The sequence below is a fragment of the Macrobrachium rosenbergii genome, chromosome 23 (genome assembly GCF_040412425.1).
Source record: "Macrobrachium rosenbergii isolate ZJJX-2024 chromosome 23, ASM4041242v1, whole genome shotgun sequence".
Lineage (NCBI taxonomy): Eukaryota > Metazoa > Arthropoda > Malacostraca > Decapoda > Palaemonidae > Macrobrachium > Macrobrachium rosenbergii.
In genome coordinates, this window is record NC_089763.1 from 32390916 (window position 1) to 32407777 (window position 16862).

Here is a 16862-nt window from a genome sequence, read left to right on the forward strand (position 1 = left end):
CCTTACCAGAATCCAACCTACCCCACAATCCCCCTTACCAGAATCCAACCCAACACCCCTAGTCTCCCTTAGCAAAATCCAACCGCCTCCAATCCCCCTTACCAGAATCCAACCCAACACCCCCAATCCCCCTTACCAGAATCCAACACAACACCCCAATCCCCCCTTACCAGAATCCAACACAACACCCCAATCCCTTACCAGAATCCAACACAACACCCTCAATCCCCTTACCAGAAACCAACCAACCCCCCAATCCCCCTTACCGGAATCCAACCCAACACTCCCAACAGAATCCACTCCAGCACCCCAATCCCCCTTACCAGAAGACCCTTACCAGAATCCAACCCAACACTCCACATTACCCTTACCAGAATCCAACCCAACACTCCCAATTCCCCTTACCAGAAACCAACCAACCCCCCAATCCCCTTACCAGAATCCAACCCAAACACTCCCAATCCCCCTTACCAGAATCCAACCCAACACTCCCAATCCCCTCTTACCAGAATCCAAGCCAACACTCCCAATCCCCCTTACCAGAATCCAATCCAACACCCCAATCCTCCTTACCAGAATCCAACCCAACACCCCCAATCCCCCTTACCAGAATCCAACCCAACACCCCCAATCCCCCTTACCATGATTGAACCCAACACCCCAATCCCCCTTACCAGAATCCAACCCAACACCCCAATCCCCCTTACCAGGATCCAACCCAACTCCCCCAATCACCCTTACCAGAATCCAACACAACACCCCCAATCCCCCTTACCAGAATCCAACCCAACACCCCAATCCCCCTCCAGAATCCAACCTAACAGAATCTTACTAGAATCCAACCCAACATCCCAATCCCCCTTACTAGATTCCAACCCCAATCCCTCTTTCCAGATTCCAACCACCCCAAATTTCCCTTACCAGAATCCAACCCAACCTCCCAATCCCCCTTACCAGATTCCAACCACCCCTCCCAATCCCCTCTTACCAGAATCCATCCCAACACTCCCAATCCCCCTTACTTGACTCCAAACCACCCCTCCCAATCCCCCTTACTTGACTCCAAACCACCCCCTCCCAATCCCCCTACCAGAATCTAACCCAACGCCCCAATCCCCATTCCCAGAATCCAACATCCTCCCCCTAAAGCCCCAGAGATCTCCTCACTCATCTGTCTTAATCGTAAGAAATCTTGGAGTTATTAAATATAATATCCCGGAACATTTTTGGTCTCGAGCGGTATTACAACTCTACACTACAATAAAACATGTCATAAACATGTCGGCAACTTACCACATATATATCACAAACAGGTTGAAAACATTTCAACAATTAATTGGTGGTTCTAACGAATATCCAGCATTTATCAAAGGTTCGTTCTTCTCTTACAGTCGATAACTTGTTTTCAACTTTCTTGTGATATAAATGCGATATGTTGCCGACGCGTTTATGACATGTTTTACTTTAGTATGGACTACGACTCACTCCTTGTATAGACGCAACCTTGGGCATATTCGTATAAAATTTCAATCATAATTGCACTGCGAAGAACTCTCCTTTGGCTAAAGGGTCTAGTCAGCTGTGTTCAGGACATGTGAATTTCAGAGCCTTTTCAACATCATCGATGTCAGTTAAGGAAGACATCGCGACAGCTTGCTTAAAGAACCGACTATCTTTCACATGACAATATCTTGAAAATGACAGATTACTCGGCCATCAAATGCCCATAGACAATGTCGACAATGTTTAATGCTGTATAACCTGGGAAAGTCACAACAATTTTGAACCAACAGTTCATGATCTTATTGACTTGTTACAAAGATTCACTATTCGACTGCTGACCATGTCTGCGTGACAGTCAGGGATTTCAGTGTTCATCCGTAAAAAGAATTTTGTACGAGAGTTGACATGCTTCTGTCAAAATCACGAACTTCAAACCATTATGTATTACTCATGACCTCATCTTCCTATACCTACATGCATTATGGAGCTCAAACTATACACTGTCGTGGATGGACAACTGAATGACCTTTCATTGATATCATGAGCCCACTGGGAACTGCATCACTAGGATCTTGGAGTAGCCCATAATCACATCCCATTCAGAGTTATTTTTAATAACCCAATCCTTCCCTGCTGTGAACATCCAAAATCAAGGACCGCCTGCATTAGCTTTAGCAAAGACCCGCCAGAAGCTGTGACCTTTAGGATGGCATTAGATATTATCTGGGGTCAATTATACAGCCTTCAAATCAGATACTATACAATAACCCACAAAAATAGATATAACCAGGACAGGAAATACATAAGTAAATTTATTGCAAATATGTCTGCATTGATGGGTTCAGGCAAACACATCTTCAGAGAGCATCGTGGTAATTCTCGTAATACACCGTGGTTGGAAATTCTCTTTACAAGATGTATGTATATTCACACTCCGGAAATCTCTTTTTCAGGTTACTTTACTAAGCTTATGAGACAGGCAAGAGTCCTCTGAGGCTAATAATTATTATGACTTGTACACAACGATTTTCAAAAGACATCCCGGAAAACACCGAAGGCACCAACAGAGTAAGCAACAATTAAAAGTAATTTCTGCGCGGCTGTTTGCAGAAGACAAATTAAAAATAAAATAAGATCAACATTAACAATGACAACCTAAGAATAATTTCTGTCCTAATTTTCTACGATTTAAAAAGACGAAGAAATCTTCAAAAAAGAACCAAAACAACAGCAACGGTGAATAATCATTTCCTGCGATTTTCGATTGAATAAACATTTTCAAAACAAGAACAAAAAATATATATAAATAAAAACAAGAAAGACTGTCAAACTCCTACACTGCCGCGACGTAAATGACAAAATTCAACAACGACATTAAAACAACAAACAAGAAGATAAAACAAAATACAACAACAACAGCAAAACAACAAACTAGAATGGCAGACAAAATATAACAACAGTAAAACAACAAACAAGAACATAAAACAAAATACAACAACAACAGTAAAACAACAAACTAGAATGGCAGACAAAATATAACAACAGTAAAACAACAAACAAGGACATCATCATAAAACAAAGAGAAAATGACAAAATACAAAGTAAAACAAAAAACAAGAACAACATCATACAAAATACAACAACAACAGTAAAACAACGGGCGAGACGAACAGCGGGCAACAACAACAAAAACGACACTTCCTCGTAATTCCAGCACACTTCGATTTACAAGTTCTCTCTCTCTCTCTCTCTCTCTCTCTCTCTCTCTCTCTCTCTCTATCCTAGTGTTTTAATATGTAATTTTTTTTTATTTATTACAGTAATTTTACATTTTTTCTCACTCTCTTCTTTCACTTATTGTTTACACACTCTCTCTCTCTCTCTCTCTCTCTCTCTCTCTCTCTCTCTCTCTCTCTCTCTCTCTCTCTCTCTCTCTCCAATCATCTATCCTCTTTCCTCATCCGTCCCACAGATTCCAAAGCGTGTCATTTATCAGCGTTATTGTGCAGGCATGAGAAGAGACACGTGCATGCATGGCTGCAAGCGTTCAGTGCACCTTGTGCATGCTGAGTGCATGGTAACATGCTGCTCGCGCTCTCTCTCTCTCTCTCTCTCTCACTCTCTCTCTCTTTAAACAACACGCATGCATCCATATTTCTTTAACTTTTTATCCAACCTCCTGTCCCCGATAGGAGTGCCTCCTAAGAAATGGATGAACCTCATGCATGAGAGAGAGAGAGAGAGAGAGAGAGAGAGAGAGAGAGAGAGAGAGAGAGAGAGAGAGAGAGAGAGAGAGAGAGAGAGAGAGAGAGAGACTCTGTAAACAATAACTGAAGTAAAGAGTTGAAGAAAATGTGAAACTACTGTATAGATAAAGAGATTACATATTAAAACACAAGGGAAGAGAGAGAGAGAGAGAGAGAGAGAGAGAGAGAGAGAGAGAGAGAGAGAGAGAGAGAGAGGAAGTACGTAAAGACTACATGAAAGAAGAGATAGAGGAAATGTGAAATCACTATAAGAGACAGAGATGACATTAAAGAGAGAGACAGAGATGACATTAAAAGAGAGAGAGAGAGAGAGAGAGAGAGAGAGAGAGAGAGAGAGAGAGAGAGAGAGAGAGAGAGAGAGAGTAAACACAAGTGAAAGAAGAGAGAAGGAATGTAAAAGATAAGACAAACTCTGACTTTAAAAGAGAGAGAGAGAGAGAGAGAGAGAGAGAGAGAGAGAGAGAGAGAGAGAGAGAGAGAGAGAGAGAGATAATATTCATAAAACAACAGTAGGACAGACGGACAGACACAAGAAAGGCAAGGCAGAGGAGCCCTCCTCCTCCTCCTCCTCCAAAGCTCCAAGGGCACCCCAACGGGAGCTGGAGGTCTCCTTCCACGGGGCAAGAACCTCGGGGTCAGTCGGGTCGTGAGCAAGATGAGAGTGATAATGAGGATGGAGAGAGAGAGAGAGAGAGAGAGAGAGAGAGAGAGAGAGAGAGAGAGAGAGAGGAAAAGGAAGGGGAAGCTGATGGATGAGGGGAAGTGGGAGGGAAAAGAAGAAGGGAGAGAAGGAGGATAAAGGAAGAAGGAAAAAGAGGAAGAAGGGGAAACTGATGGAAGACAGGGGAGTAGGAGAGAGGGAGGGAGAGAAGAAAAAAGGGAGAGGAGAAAAAAGGGAGAGAAAGGGAAGACGGGAAAGGTGAGAGGGAGTGGGAGAGCCGGGAAGAATCAAAGTGGGATAAGTGAGGAGTGGGAGGAAGGATTAAGAAATGGAGTAGGAGAACTCACGCGAGGAAGGAAGGAGTAATATATGGAGGAAGGAGTGACATATGGAGGAAGAGGAGATGAAGAGGAATAGAAGGCTTAAGAAGAGGAGGAGGGGGGAGGAAGAAAGCAGGAAGGATATGGAAAGAGAAGGAGGATGATCTATGGGTGTGGGAGGGATGAGGATGGAAGAGGGTCCTCCTGGGAGAAAGAGATTGAGTGGGAAATGGGAATAGGAAGAGAAGACAAAAAAGGAGTAGGAAGAGACACAGGAAGTGATTAGGAGAGAAAGAAACGGGGAGGATGAGAAAAAGTAAGTAGGAAAAATTAAAACCTATTGGAACGACCTTCCTCTCCCCCACCCCCAAACAAAAAAATTATTACAACCAACACAATTTTAATTCTATTAATATCAGCATTAAAAAATGAAAATTAAATTAAAAATCATAAAAAAATTAATAATGACCCGGGTCAAAACGCGAACCTAAACAAAACCCTGACTATATAGCAGAGAACTTCGAGTAACATAAGAACCCGATGATATAAACCTTCCTACTCGAAGCTCCAGTAAAAACCACCTGTGCCCCCACAGAGAGAGAGAGAGAGAGAGAGAGAGAGAGAGAGAGAGAGAGAGAGAGAGAGAGAGAGAGCAAAGAAAACTCCTAATCAAAAGCCTCGCTGTAACAGAGTCCATTATAAACGTATATCGGTTGGATTTCTAATTCAAGCGGAGACTGAAAACGCTCCAACCATATTTACCTCCACGCCGAGGGCTCAAGGTGTGAATGACACATTATGTTTGGATGAGATACCCCGATGGACGGGCAAAAACGACCCCACCGCCCGCCCGCCCCAAGGCCGATTATCCTCTGCGGGCGGGAGGTGTCATGCTTATCCAGCCGTGAAATATCTTTAACATATGGTAAGTTGGGGCGAGGGAAAGTGACCTCTATTCTCGGCTGGCGTAAGGGCGCTAATGGACGGGCCGGACCGTCGCATCAAATGATAATAAGCGCTTTAATTGAATATAATCCTTGCGGCGTCACATAAAGAAGGGTCGTATTGGCGTGTTCCGCCGTAATGAATGAGGTGGGGAAACAGTTGTTGAGAGAGAGAGAGAGAGAGAGAGAGAGAGAGAGAGAGAGAGAGAGAGAGAGGTGTTTCACAAAGATGAAACTTCTTGTGGGAGAGCCCCGAACTAGCAATGCTGTTACTGCCGCTGTTTAAGCTGCACGTGCCTAAACAGCTGTTTCTTCGATATATTCTTATTCTCTTATGGTTTTGCCACCCTATAGGGATCGGGTGCGAGCGGCAGGTGGTCATCAAGAGCTCCTAAATACAACAGATAAAAGGTCACCAATTTTTAACTGTAGAAAAAAAAATTATTATTATTATTATTATTATTATTATTATTATTATTATTATTATTATTAAACGCTCCAAGATTAATAAGTAGCAAGAACCAGTGAAAATGCACTTATCAAGACCAGGCAGGAGGATAACAAGAAAAGGGAAAAGAAAAAGGGGAAGAAAAGTGTGGGGTTTATAACAATGAAGGAAGAGAGACCAGGTTCCTGAAGGTTGGGAAGTCGAGTTTGGAAAACTGAAGCGGAGAATAAGTTCCAAAGCTGAATTGGACTTGAAATGAGTCCTTTCATTTACCATTATCATCCAGATATGCATAGATACAAATGGCACACCACTAAAGTAACAAAAAAAGAAAGTTATAATTGATAACTATGACCAAAGCTGGCAATGCAAGAAACGGGTTTGAATATTCTGTCGCATTACCCATACTTTGTGTTACTATTACTATTAACTATAAAACCCTAAAGGGTCATTAAATTGCAGAGAACCTCCACTGAACAAAATGCCACAAGTAAGGTAAAAAGAAAAACACAGCAAATACAACAAAACAAAAATACTAGAATAATATACAGAGAAAATCAAGAAAATATTCAGCTATACCTTATCACCCACCTCAAAATGTTTCGTATATCTGTACGACATAATCATTATTTCCTCCGTAGGGGGTTAGTGCCGTCATTGCACCTCACGTGGTGCACTGTAGGCATTACTTAAGGGCCTTTGCAGCGTCCCTTCCGCCCCTATAGCTGCAACCTCTCTCATTTCTTTTACTGTACCTACGTTTAGATTCTTTTCTTCCATCCGACTTTCCACCCTCTCCAAAAATTGTTTCATGGTGCAGCTGCGAGGTTTTCCTCCTGTTACACCTTTCAAACCTTACTATCAATTTCCCTTTCAGCGCTGAATGACACGATAAATCCCAGCATTTGGCCTTGGGCCTAAATTCTATATTCTGTAATCATTATTTCCATAAGAAATCAACACAATCCTCGAACAATATAACTTCTGTTAGAGTAACGACAAAATAAAAAAAAAAAAAAAATGGTATGATCGATAATCATACAAGGCCAGGCGTTTGTTTTCGATAATGATGGGACACACGGCTATGCCCGCAGATGACTGTCTGAATCCACTGAAATACAAAAGACAAACTATGGAGAATATGATGCCCTAATCGGTAAAAACGTAATCAGTAACTGAACTTTTATTATCAGCATCATATATATATATATATATACATTATATATATACATATATATATATATATATATATATATATATATATATATATATATATATATATATATATATATATATATATATATATATATATATTTCTGTTGGTAATTTCATAATTGCTATGTTATCTTCTCTTTACTTAATAAAATAATTTACTTTGCCTCCATAATTTTTCATTTAGCTACCCTTTTTTCTACATAAGATATACTTACTCTGCTTGACCTTATAATTATCACTGATCTATTCCTTTCAATATATATATATATATATATATATATCAATATATATATATATATATATATATATATATATATATATATATATATATATATATATATATATATATGTGTGTGTGTGTGTGTGTGTGTGTGTGTGTGTTTCGCTATACATTTGAAACAAATCAATGTCTACAAATAGTATAAGAAAAAATAAAGCATGCTACATATGAATACAACAGCAAGATACGTAAATAAAAACTGAATGTTTAGATAAATAACAAGCATTCCGTCAAAATTTAATGTTAGATAAACATAATTCAGGTGGTGTGTGTGTGTGGGTGTTTATTAATGTCTACGATCCATACACATATCAGCTTCTACGTGTCTGCGATACAAACAAAAAGTTCAACGAACAGGAAATGATGAGGCTGAAACTTAAAAAAGGAAAATGACTAAGAAATAATGGCGTGGTTTTTTTTTTAAAGAATAAAAGTGATTCATAAATGGGAGAAGCTCTCAAGGATAGAACAGTGGCGACTAGGAAATGGGTGTGTATAAACATGCAAAAAAAAAAAAAAAAACTAGACACCTACAATAATATACACAAACAAACATACACACGCACATGTGTGTGTATACATATATATATATATATATATATATATATATATATATATATATATATATATATATATATATATATATATATATATATATATATATATATATATATATATATATATATATATAAACTTTTATCATATACACAATTGTTCTGTGCATTAGTATTAATTATTAGGACCTCATTCAAACTGGATGGTATCTAATGGATACCATCCAGTTTGAATGAGGTCCTTTAGTAATATATATATATATATATATATATATATATATATATATATATATATATATATATATATATATATATATATATATATATATATATATATATAAATAATATATTCTGATATAAATATTCTGACTCACATCAAGATCGAACCCAGGTCTTTCAATTAAAAGGCAATTTATATTTGTGAGTCAGAAATTTATTTTTGTTCCACACGTGATTGTGTGTTGATTACTTCTATGATACGTATATATACATATATATAAATATACAAATATACATACATATATATATATATACATATATATATATATATATATATACATATATATATATATATATATATATATATATATATATATATATATATATATATATATATATATATATATATATATCACCCAAACAGAAGTTGACTCTGAACATTTACAAAAAGTCACTTGCTCCCACAACACTTTCTGCTCCATGCACCTACACAAATGCTTCTTAACAAATGCGTCAAGCCTCTTCCACACACTGCGCCACTCACCTTCACCACCTCAAAACACAATGATGTACTGTACACTTTCGCATACCTTCTGAAGTCACTAATTTTAAGGGAAAAATGTGCAGTAAAAATTAATTTAACTCATATACATCTATACACCATCATTATTCTAACATGTGTGATTATGAGTAAGTTCCTGAATACTTTTAGTTTTCTGTAAAAGAAAACTATCCTGCTGGTTTGCCTGTCCGTCCGCACTTTTTTCTGTCCGCACTTTTTCTGACAGCCCTCAGACCTTAGAAATTACTGAGGCTATAGGGCTGCAAATTGGTATGTTGATCATCCACCCTCCAATCATCAAACATACCAAATTGCAGCCGTCTAACCTCAGTAGTTTTTATTTTATTTAGTTAAAGTCAGTCGTAATCGTGCTTCTGGCAACGATATTGGCCAGGCCACCACCGGGTCTTGGTTAAAGTTTCATGGGCCGCGGCTCATACAGCACTATACCGAGACCACCGACAGATAGAATTATTTTCGGTGGCCTTGATTATACGCTGCAGCGGCTGTATAGAAAACTCGATTGCGCCGAATAAACTTCGGCACACTGGTTACTTGTTTTCTTCCAAGATGCATCAGAATTTATAGAGTGCCTTAGACAACCTGCTTAACTCTGACCTTCATAACAGCTGAGGAGTCTCGAGAGGCTACTGAATTAATAGAAATATTTCGACAGAACGGTTATAATGGTTTTATCAACAGGTCTTGCATAGTCTTCGGAAAAGTATCCTACATAAACCAACAAATACTTTAGTCCAGGAAATCCGGTTACTCATTGATCGCAAGTATTAAATTGATTAAAAGGAGGTAATATCAATTTATAAACCTTATGATTTTGAAGGAAATTATTTTTCAACAGGAAATCCTTGATATGAAGTGTTGATTGACATATTTGGTTTAATTTTTTTTTTATTAAATACTAGAAAGACGCCGAAAGTTTTAGCGACTTATAAGTTATGGAAGTAACGACAGTAAGTTTTCACAAAGGTCTAAACTAGAAATTACAAGGCATTCCTAAACGTAAATGATTATTTCAAAACTTCTGTAAAATCTATAACAACAATAACAATAACTAATTCAAGGTAGTTAGGTTCCTGATGATTAGGTACAAATCGCACTGCACAAAATATTTCTTTGGATTCTCTTTACATTTGAATCTACTCTCAATATAATTTTAACTGAAAAACAACTCTCTGAAAAAATTATAAATAGTTGATAACCTGAAAAAATATACTGACAACGTGCCAAATAAAAAATAATAACTGAAAATTATCCCAAGGAAAAGGTTAAAAAAATCCAGCAAAAGAGAGAGAGAGAGAGAGAGAGAGAGAGAGAGAGAGAGAGAGAGAGATAACAGACGTGAGTAACCAGTATAGCCTACTCCTTTTAAAATGGATCTTACAACATATATAATTAAGAACAGGAAGGGCTGGACGAAGTAACGCCCGGTGGTAATCCCCGGTGGTAATCCCCGAAATATTCCCAAAGCAATCCCCCATTTTCCTCATTCCCAGACCTCGAGGAACCTCCTCTATACTACTCCTATGGCAATGGGGCATGAGGGTTGGGGATATGATCTGGTGGTGAGATTGGGGAGTGGAAGGGGGGGGGGGTTGGTTTGGGATCTCAAGGGAGGGATATGGCGTAGGGGGGATACAGGTACAAGCGGCGCGTTCAAAAGCGATCTCGCGAAGGCTGGTAACGGCTCCGAAATGTAAACATCCCCGTCCCCACAAATAAGCACTGAGGTGTGAATCCACACAATTTCATCCCAGTGTTTAGAATTTGAGGTTTCCTTTTCCTTTTACTCTCTGTCTCTGCTCTCTTTCTCGTCATTAGGACGCTGAGAGGTTTACTGAGGTGGGGGAGGGGTTGAGGTGAATGTTAAAGCACAAGGGATTGGGGAGGGGGTTCTTAAGTGCGCATGTGCGGTGCGGTTTGTGTAATGGCACCGTTGAAAGAAGTGTGTACATCTCTCCATGCTGCTGTTGATGGAATAGCCTGGCATTGGTGTAAACAACAGACTTGTGTAAATATATCATTCGTATAATCTTTATATCTACTTCTGGGAGAATTCGTGTCCTTTCGTGTGGCTGTTTTACATCCTGCGGTTGAGGCTTGCCTGAACGTGTATAAAACGAATATTTTGTACAATGCGAGAGGTCTGTTGAATTTCATTTCCTGGCTGAGCAAAAAAAAAAAAAAAAAAAAAGTGGACGCATGTATTTCCTGATCAGGATCATCTTTACAAGTTATTAATCTGTTATAGACGGCAATTTCTCGAAGATCGCTTTTAACTTAATGAGAAAAATGCAAATAGCAATACACTCTCGGAATACCTTTATCTGGCCCAGGACAGGAAATAAAAAGTAAAAATTGCGCCGAAGTTTCTTCGGCACAATCGAGTTTTCTGTGCATCGCATTATCAAGGCCACCGGAAACAAACCTACCTTTCTGTGGTCTCAGTATAATTCTGTATGAGTCGCGGCCCATGAAACTTTAACCACCGGCCGGTGGTGGCCTATCATATATCGTTGCCAGATGTACGATTATGGCTAAATTTAACCTCATATATATAAAATTTTTACAAAACTACTGGGGCTAAAGGGCTGTAATTTGGTATTTTTGATGATTGGAGAGTGGGTGGTTAACATACCTATTTGCAACCGTAGTTTTTAAGATCTGAGGGCGGACAGAAAAAGTTCGGACGGACAGACAAATCCAGCACAATAGTTTTCTTTTACAGAAAACAAATTGATAATTAACCCAGAGGAAGCGAGATTGATAGTTTTTTATTTTTTTACCCGATTTTATGCCAGCGCTGGCCTTTAAAAACGTTGTGACAAGGTAATAATCTGTAATAAACTGTAACTTTTTTTTTTAGTCTCCGATACACTGTTTGGTATTATTTTGACAATGAAATTAATATGTCTAAACGGGTACCATTACGATAAGTTCACATACACCTGTACAAAACTGCAAACTTTCCAAACTAACATACGAAGTTTATCTTTACCATATTCATTAGGCTTTCTGCCGTATTTAGAAATCTCGGTTCTGGCCGAGCCCATTCTCAAACTATTTTGCGAAGTATGATGGAAAGATCAAATATTATACATGCATTGTAGCGACAAAGAACGATATGGTTACAGTTACCATAATCGTAAACCCTTGGCCTAAAGGACATACAAGATATAGCAAGATCGAGCACTTTTTAAATGAATATAAGAACCCACAGGTAAGTTTATGAGCAAAGCTTTATTTATCAAAATACAAAAATGATTAAAAAAAAACAATACGGGAGCTTTCGACCGTTTGCACAACGGTCCTCGGCATACTGTCGTGCAAAAGGTCCCAAGTTCCCGTTTTTAATAATTTTTGTATTTTGAAAGAAATAAGTTTTGCTCATAAGCATAATTATGGGTTCTTACGTATCAATTAAAAAAAAGTACTCGATTTTGCTACATCTTTCGGCCAAAATTGTTGATTTCCAATTATCAATTACGGTCACAGTATAGTGATGCACCATCCACTTTCCTGAATGCTGCTTATTATTACTAATTACACTGTTATCATTATTATGCACACATTTCCAAACGAACGGACTAAAAACAATCCACTTTCTGGCTTCATGAGCAACATAATCGAGTCCTTCGTCTGAATGAGTTTTGTGTTTCGAGTTAAAATACATAAAATGGAAGTGGTGGATCGCAACTCGAATTATATCAAACTTTATCCAATAAAAAACTTGGCAGATTTCAGTGGAATGGACTGGGACGAAATATAAAATTCAGGCTTAAGACCAAGCGCTGGGACCTACGAAGTCATTCAGCGCTGCAAAGGAAATTGAGAGTAAAAAGGTTTTGACGATGTAACGGAAGGAGAACCTCAAAGCAGTTGCACTATGAAACAATTGTTAGGAAAGGATGGAGAGTAGGATGGAAGAAAGAGAGTATGAACGGAGGTACAGTAAAAGGATTGAAAGGGGGTGCAGTTAGAGGACGAAGGGACCCTGCAAAGAACCTTATTTAGCAATGCCCACATTGCACCGCATGAGGTAAATTAAGGGCACTACCCCTCTTCAGGGGCATACTTAATGGAATCAAAGAATAATACTACCTATGTCTATTTAAGCTCTTTACACCTGAATGTCTTCGCCAAAGTTCATTTTTCTCTTTAAACCTGAAAACTAAATCAAACGACTAAGCAAATCAGTATTTAAATAAAAAATACTTTTTAAAAACCTTTCAAGGGTATCACAGTCGGGCATTTGGGTCAATGAACATACCCTTCGGGCAGAGAGTGCCCAAGCTGGACGGCCGTCCATGTTAGCAAGTTAGCAGAGCGGAACTATGCAGACGTCGGGGTAAAACGCAGAAACCAGTTTTATCGGACTATGGTCTGAAAACTTTATGCCAGTCTGCAAAAGATGACTGAATAAGAGCGGTAATGTAATCATTAAATCACTGTTTGATATGGAAAATGCTCGTTGGCAACATAACTCAAGACTAAGAGAAGCACTGTAAGAATTGTTATAATCACAATTGTTTTTTAAAGAGGTTAATCACAATTGTTTTTTAAAGAGGTTAGTCAGGATAAAAGTAATAATGCGATAAGTATTTATATCAGTACCTGATAAAGAAGTGGCCTTGTTTTCGAAGAGATGCCCGGGCTTTTATTAAGTCCCAAATAGCGCAAGATTTGAGTAAAATCAAAAGACATTAACTGACGGGTCAAGGTTTCACTAATGTTTATTAAAAAAACAAAAAACTTTGACAATCAAACGCACCTTCATAATAAAGTATGTCGGACAAAAGCAATTCGACAACTTCATCTTGTTTTAGTTTTATCCTCATGCGAATAGTCAAGGGATGTCTCTATCAAAACCAGAACTCTGTCGACCAGCCCACACCCCACAAGTTCAGCGTCGAACCTGTCGACTAGTGCAAAGACAGACTCCAACATAGAATTCGACATCAAGTCTAAGCGAACAATCAAGGAAAGTGTCTCTATCAAAACCAGAACATTGTCGACCCCCCCAAATTCGGTGTCGAACCTGTCGACTGCTGCAAAGACAAACTCCAACGTAGAATTCGACATCAAGTCTATGTGAACAATCAAGGGATGAGTCTCTATCAAAACCAGAGCTCTGTCGACCTCCCACGACCCCGCATTCGGCGTCGAACCTGTCGACTGCTGCAAAGACAGACTCCAAGTGTACAGTCAATTCGACATCAAGTCTAGGCGGTTCCGCCTCTGTTGTGGCCTTTCTTTTGCCCGTCTCAGCTTCTTTTCAGTTGTTCGCGCGACTGTCCAACATTGGCTGTCTTTTTTGGTAAAAAAAAAAAAAAAAAAAAAAAAAAAAAAAAAAAAATTCTTCCACAAATTCGTTGAAGCTCCAGAAAGAAGCTTTCTGGACAAACATTTGTCATCCATTTTGTGTGTAATCGAACTAGCAATTTTTATCTTATAATATTCAATACCAGTGATTTCAAAACATTTATTTTTTAGTTTTCTGCAAAAGGAAACTAATGTGAAGGCTATTTGTCTGTCCGTCCGCACTTTTTCTGTCCGCCCTCAGATCTTAACAGCTACTGAGGCGAGAGGGCAGCAAATTGTCATGCTGATCATCCACCCTCCAATCATCAAACATACCAAATTGCAGCCCTCTAGCCTAAGTAGTTTCTATTTTATTTAAGGTTAAAGTCAGCCATGATCGTGCGTCTGGCACCGCTATAGGTTCCAATAACACAGGACACCAGCGGGTCGTGGCTGAAAGTTTTATGGGCCGCGGCTGAGAGTTTCATACAGCATTAAAAGCTATACAGAAAACTCGACTGCGCCGAAGAAAATGCGGCGCAATTTTTACTAGTTTCATTACCTCTGATTTAAAAAAAAAAATTTTTTTTCGTTCAGATCCACCAATGTCAGTTTTTAGCAGCTACGAATTTCAAGATTACATTTTTGTCGTGTTTCTCATTCACGGTCACGTTCAGTATTACATTCTTACCATGTTTATCGTCGAATGTCGAGATTAGCATTGCGTTTCCGTCCTGTTTCTGGTTCAATGTGGAATTTGTGATTACATTATTTTTTACTGCCGTGTAAAATTCACAAGGTCCGGCAAAAGCCCATTAAAAGTATTTAAACAGTGATTTAGTTATTTCCTAAACTTGCAAATGAAAATTTAATCACCTTACGTTCAACCACTTACTGCTGCCAAAACGAAAAATCATCTGATTTATATATATATACATATATATATATATATATGCATGTATACGAATGCATAAATATATATCTATATATAGAGATGTTATTGACCGGATAATTTCGTTTTGTCAGCATTATGTGATTGGACGACGTAAGGTGTTTAAAAGTTTATTGAAAGCATTACGAAATTATCAAAACCATAGTTTTAATATCGTGTATATATATATATATATATATATATATATATATATATATATATATATATATATATATATATATATATATAAACATATGTACACATATACACCTAATTATACATAAACATAAATATATATACACACACGTACATTTGAGAGAGAGAGAGAGAGAGAGAGAGAGAGAGAGAGAGAGAGAGAGAGAAATGTTGTTCACCAAACAAAATATGAGGCAACCCCGAATTTCCTCGCAAGCAACATAGACCCCGAAAATTCTAAAACCTCACCTTTTACAATTTCTGTCTTCGTAAAAAAAAATTCTTTTAAAACCCTCCTTTGTCAGGATTCGCTCGTAAAAAAAAAAAAAAAAAAAAAAAAATAAGACACTGCACGAAATTACAATCGCCGCTTTAGAAGAAAGCTTGTCGTCGGTATTATTTACAAATGTCCCCAAAATGAAGTCGTTTTTGGCCCCTCCCGAAAATGTGAATAAGCTCTGGGGTGTGGGAGCGTCTTGTTAACATGTCCTGAACATGTTTCTTTCAGTGCTAGCAGCCAGAGGCCGATGGGATGAAATTGCTCAGCACCAGACAATTCCCAAAGGACTTGCAGCACATTGCTTTGCCCTCTCTCTCTCTCTCTCTCTCTCTCTCTCTCTCTCTCTCTCTCTCTCTCTCTCTCTCTCTCTCTCTGTGAAAAGTTTTTTTTATTCCTGTTTGCAGTGTTTTGTTCTTGAGTAAATATGGGCTACAGAAATAATTATTTCGCCATTCTCTCTCTCTCTCTCTCTCTCTATAAATATATATTTATATATACATATATATACCCTCTCTCTCTCTCTCTCTCTCTCTCTCTCTCTCTCATTATATTTATGTATAAATATATTTGTACCTATATATACAAGTATATGAATTATTCAAATATATAGTAGCCCTTCTGGTATTCATGTAAACTTATCTGCCATGATTACGTAACAAAATGCTTCTCTCTCTCTCTCTCTCTCTCTCTCTCTCTCTCTCTCTCTCTCTCTCTCTCTCTCTCTCTCTCTCAAATTCCGAGGGTATTCGGCAGTGTCCCATTCATATTGGAAGGGAACAAGCTTTAGCGAGCGACAGAACGAGATGCAAAAGAAGAGAGAGAGAGAGAGAGAGAGAGAGAGAGAGAGAGAGAGAGAGGCCATTTCCTCCTTAGGGACTATAGCGTTTTCATTTTACACCGATATGGGCGATGCGCGTCTCATGAATAAATCTGTCCCCACGATTTAGAACCGGGAAGATTTTTAGGGAAAAACACAAAAGATCTTTGAGATATAAAAACACGTATGATATTTGTTGGTGTTAACCGTTGGGGAAAACAATACAAAAAAATTAGGAGTTTAATTTTTACCGATTTCACTTACATTTTCATTGATAGAGGGATAAAAGAGACAAGGAAAGAATTTTTGGGGAAAACAAAAGATCTTTGACAAAAAAGCAAGTACCA

At 38.3% G+C, this 16862-nt stretch overlaps 1 long non-coding RNA gene across 1 annotated transcript in view; it reads right to left on the reverse strand.

The window, feature by feature from the left end:
• Positions 1–16862, reverse strand: part of LOC136851446 (uncharacterized) — a 651038-nt gene that overhangs the window by 410585 nt on the left and 223591 nt on the right. The window lies entirely within an intron of this gene.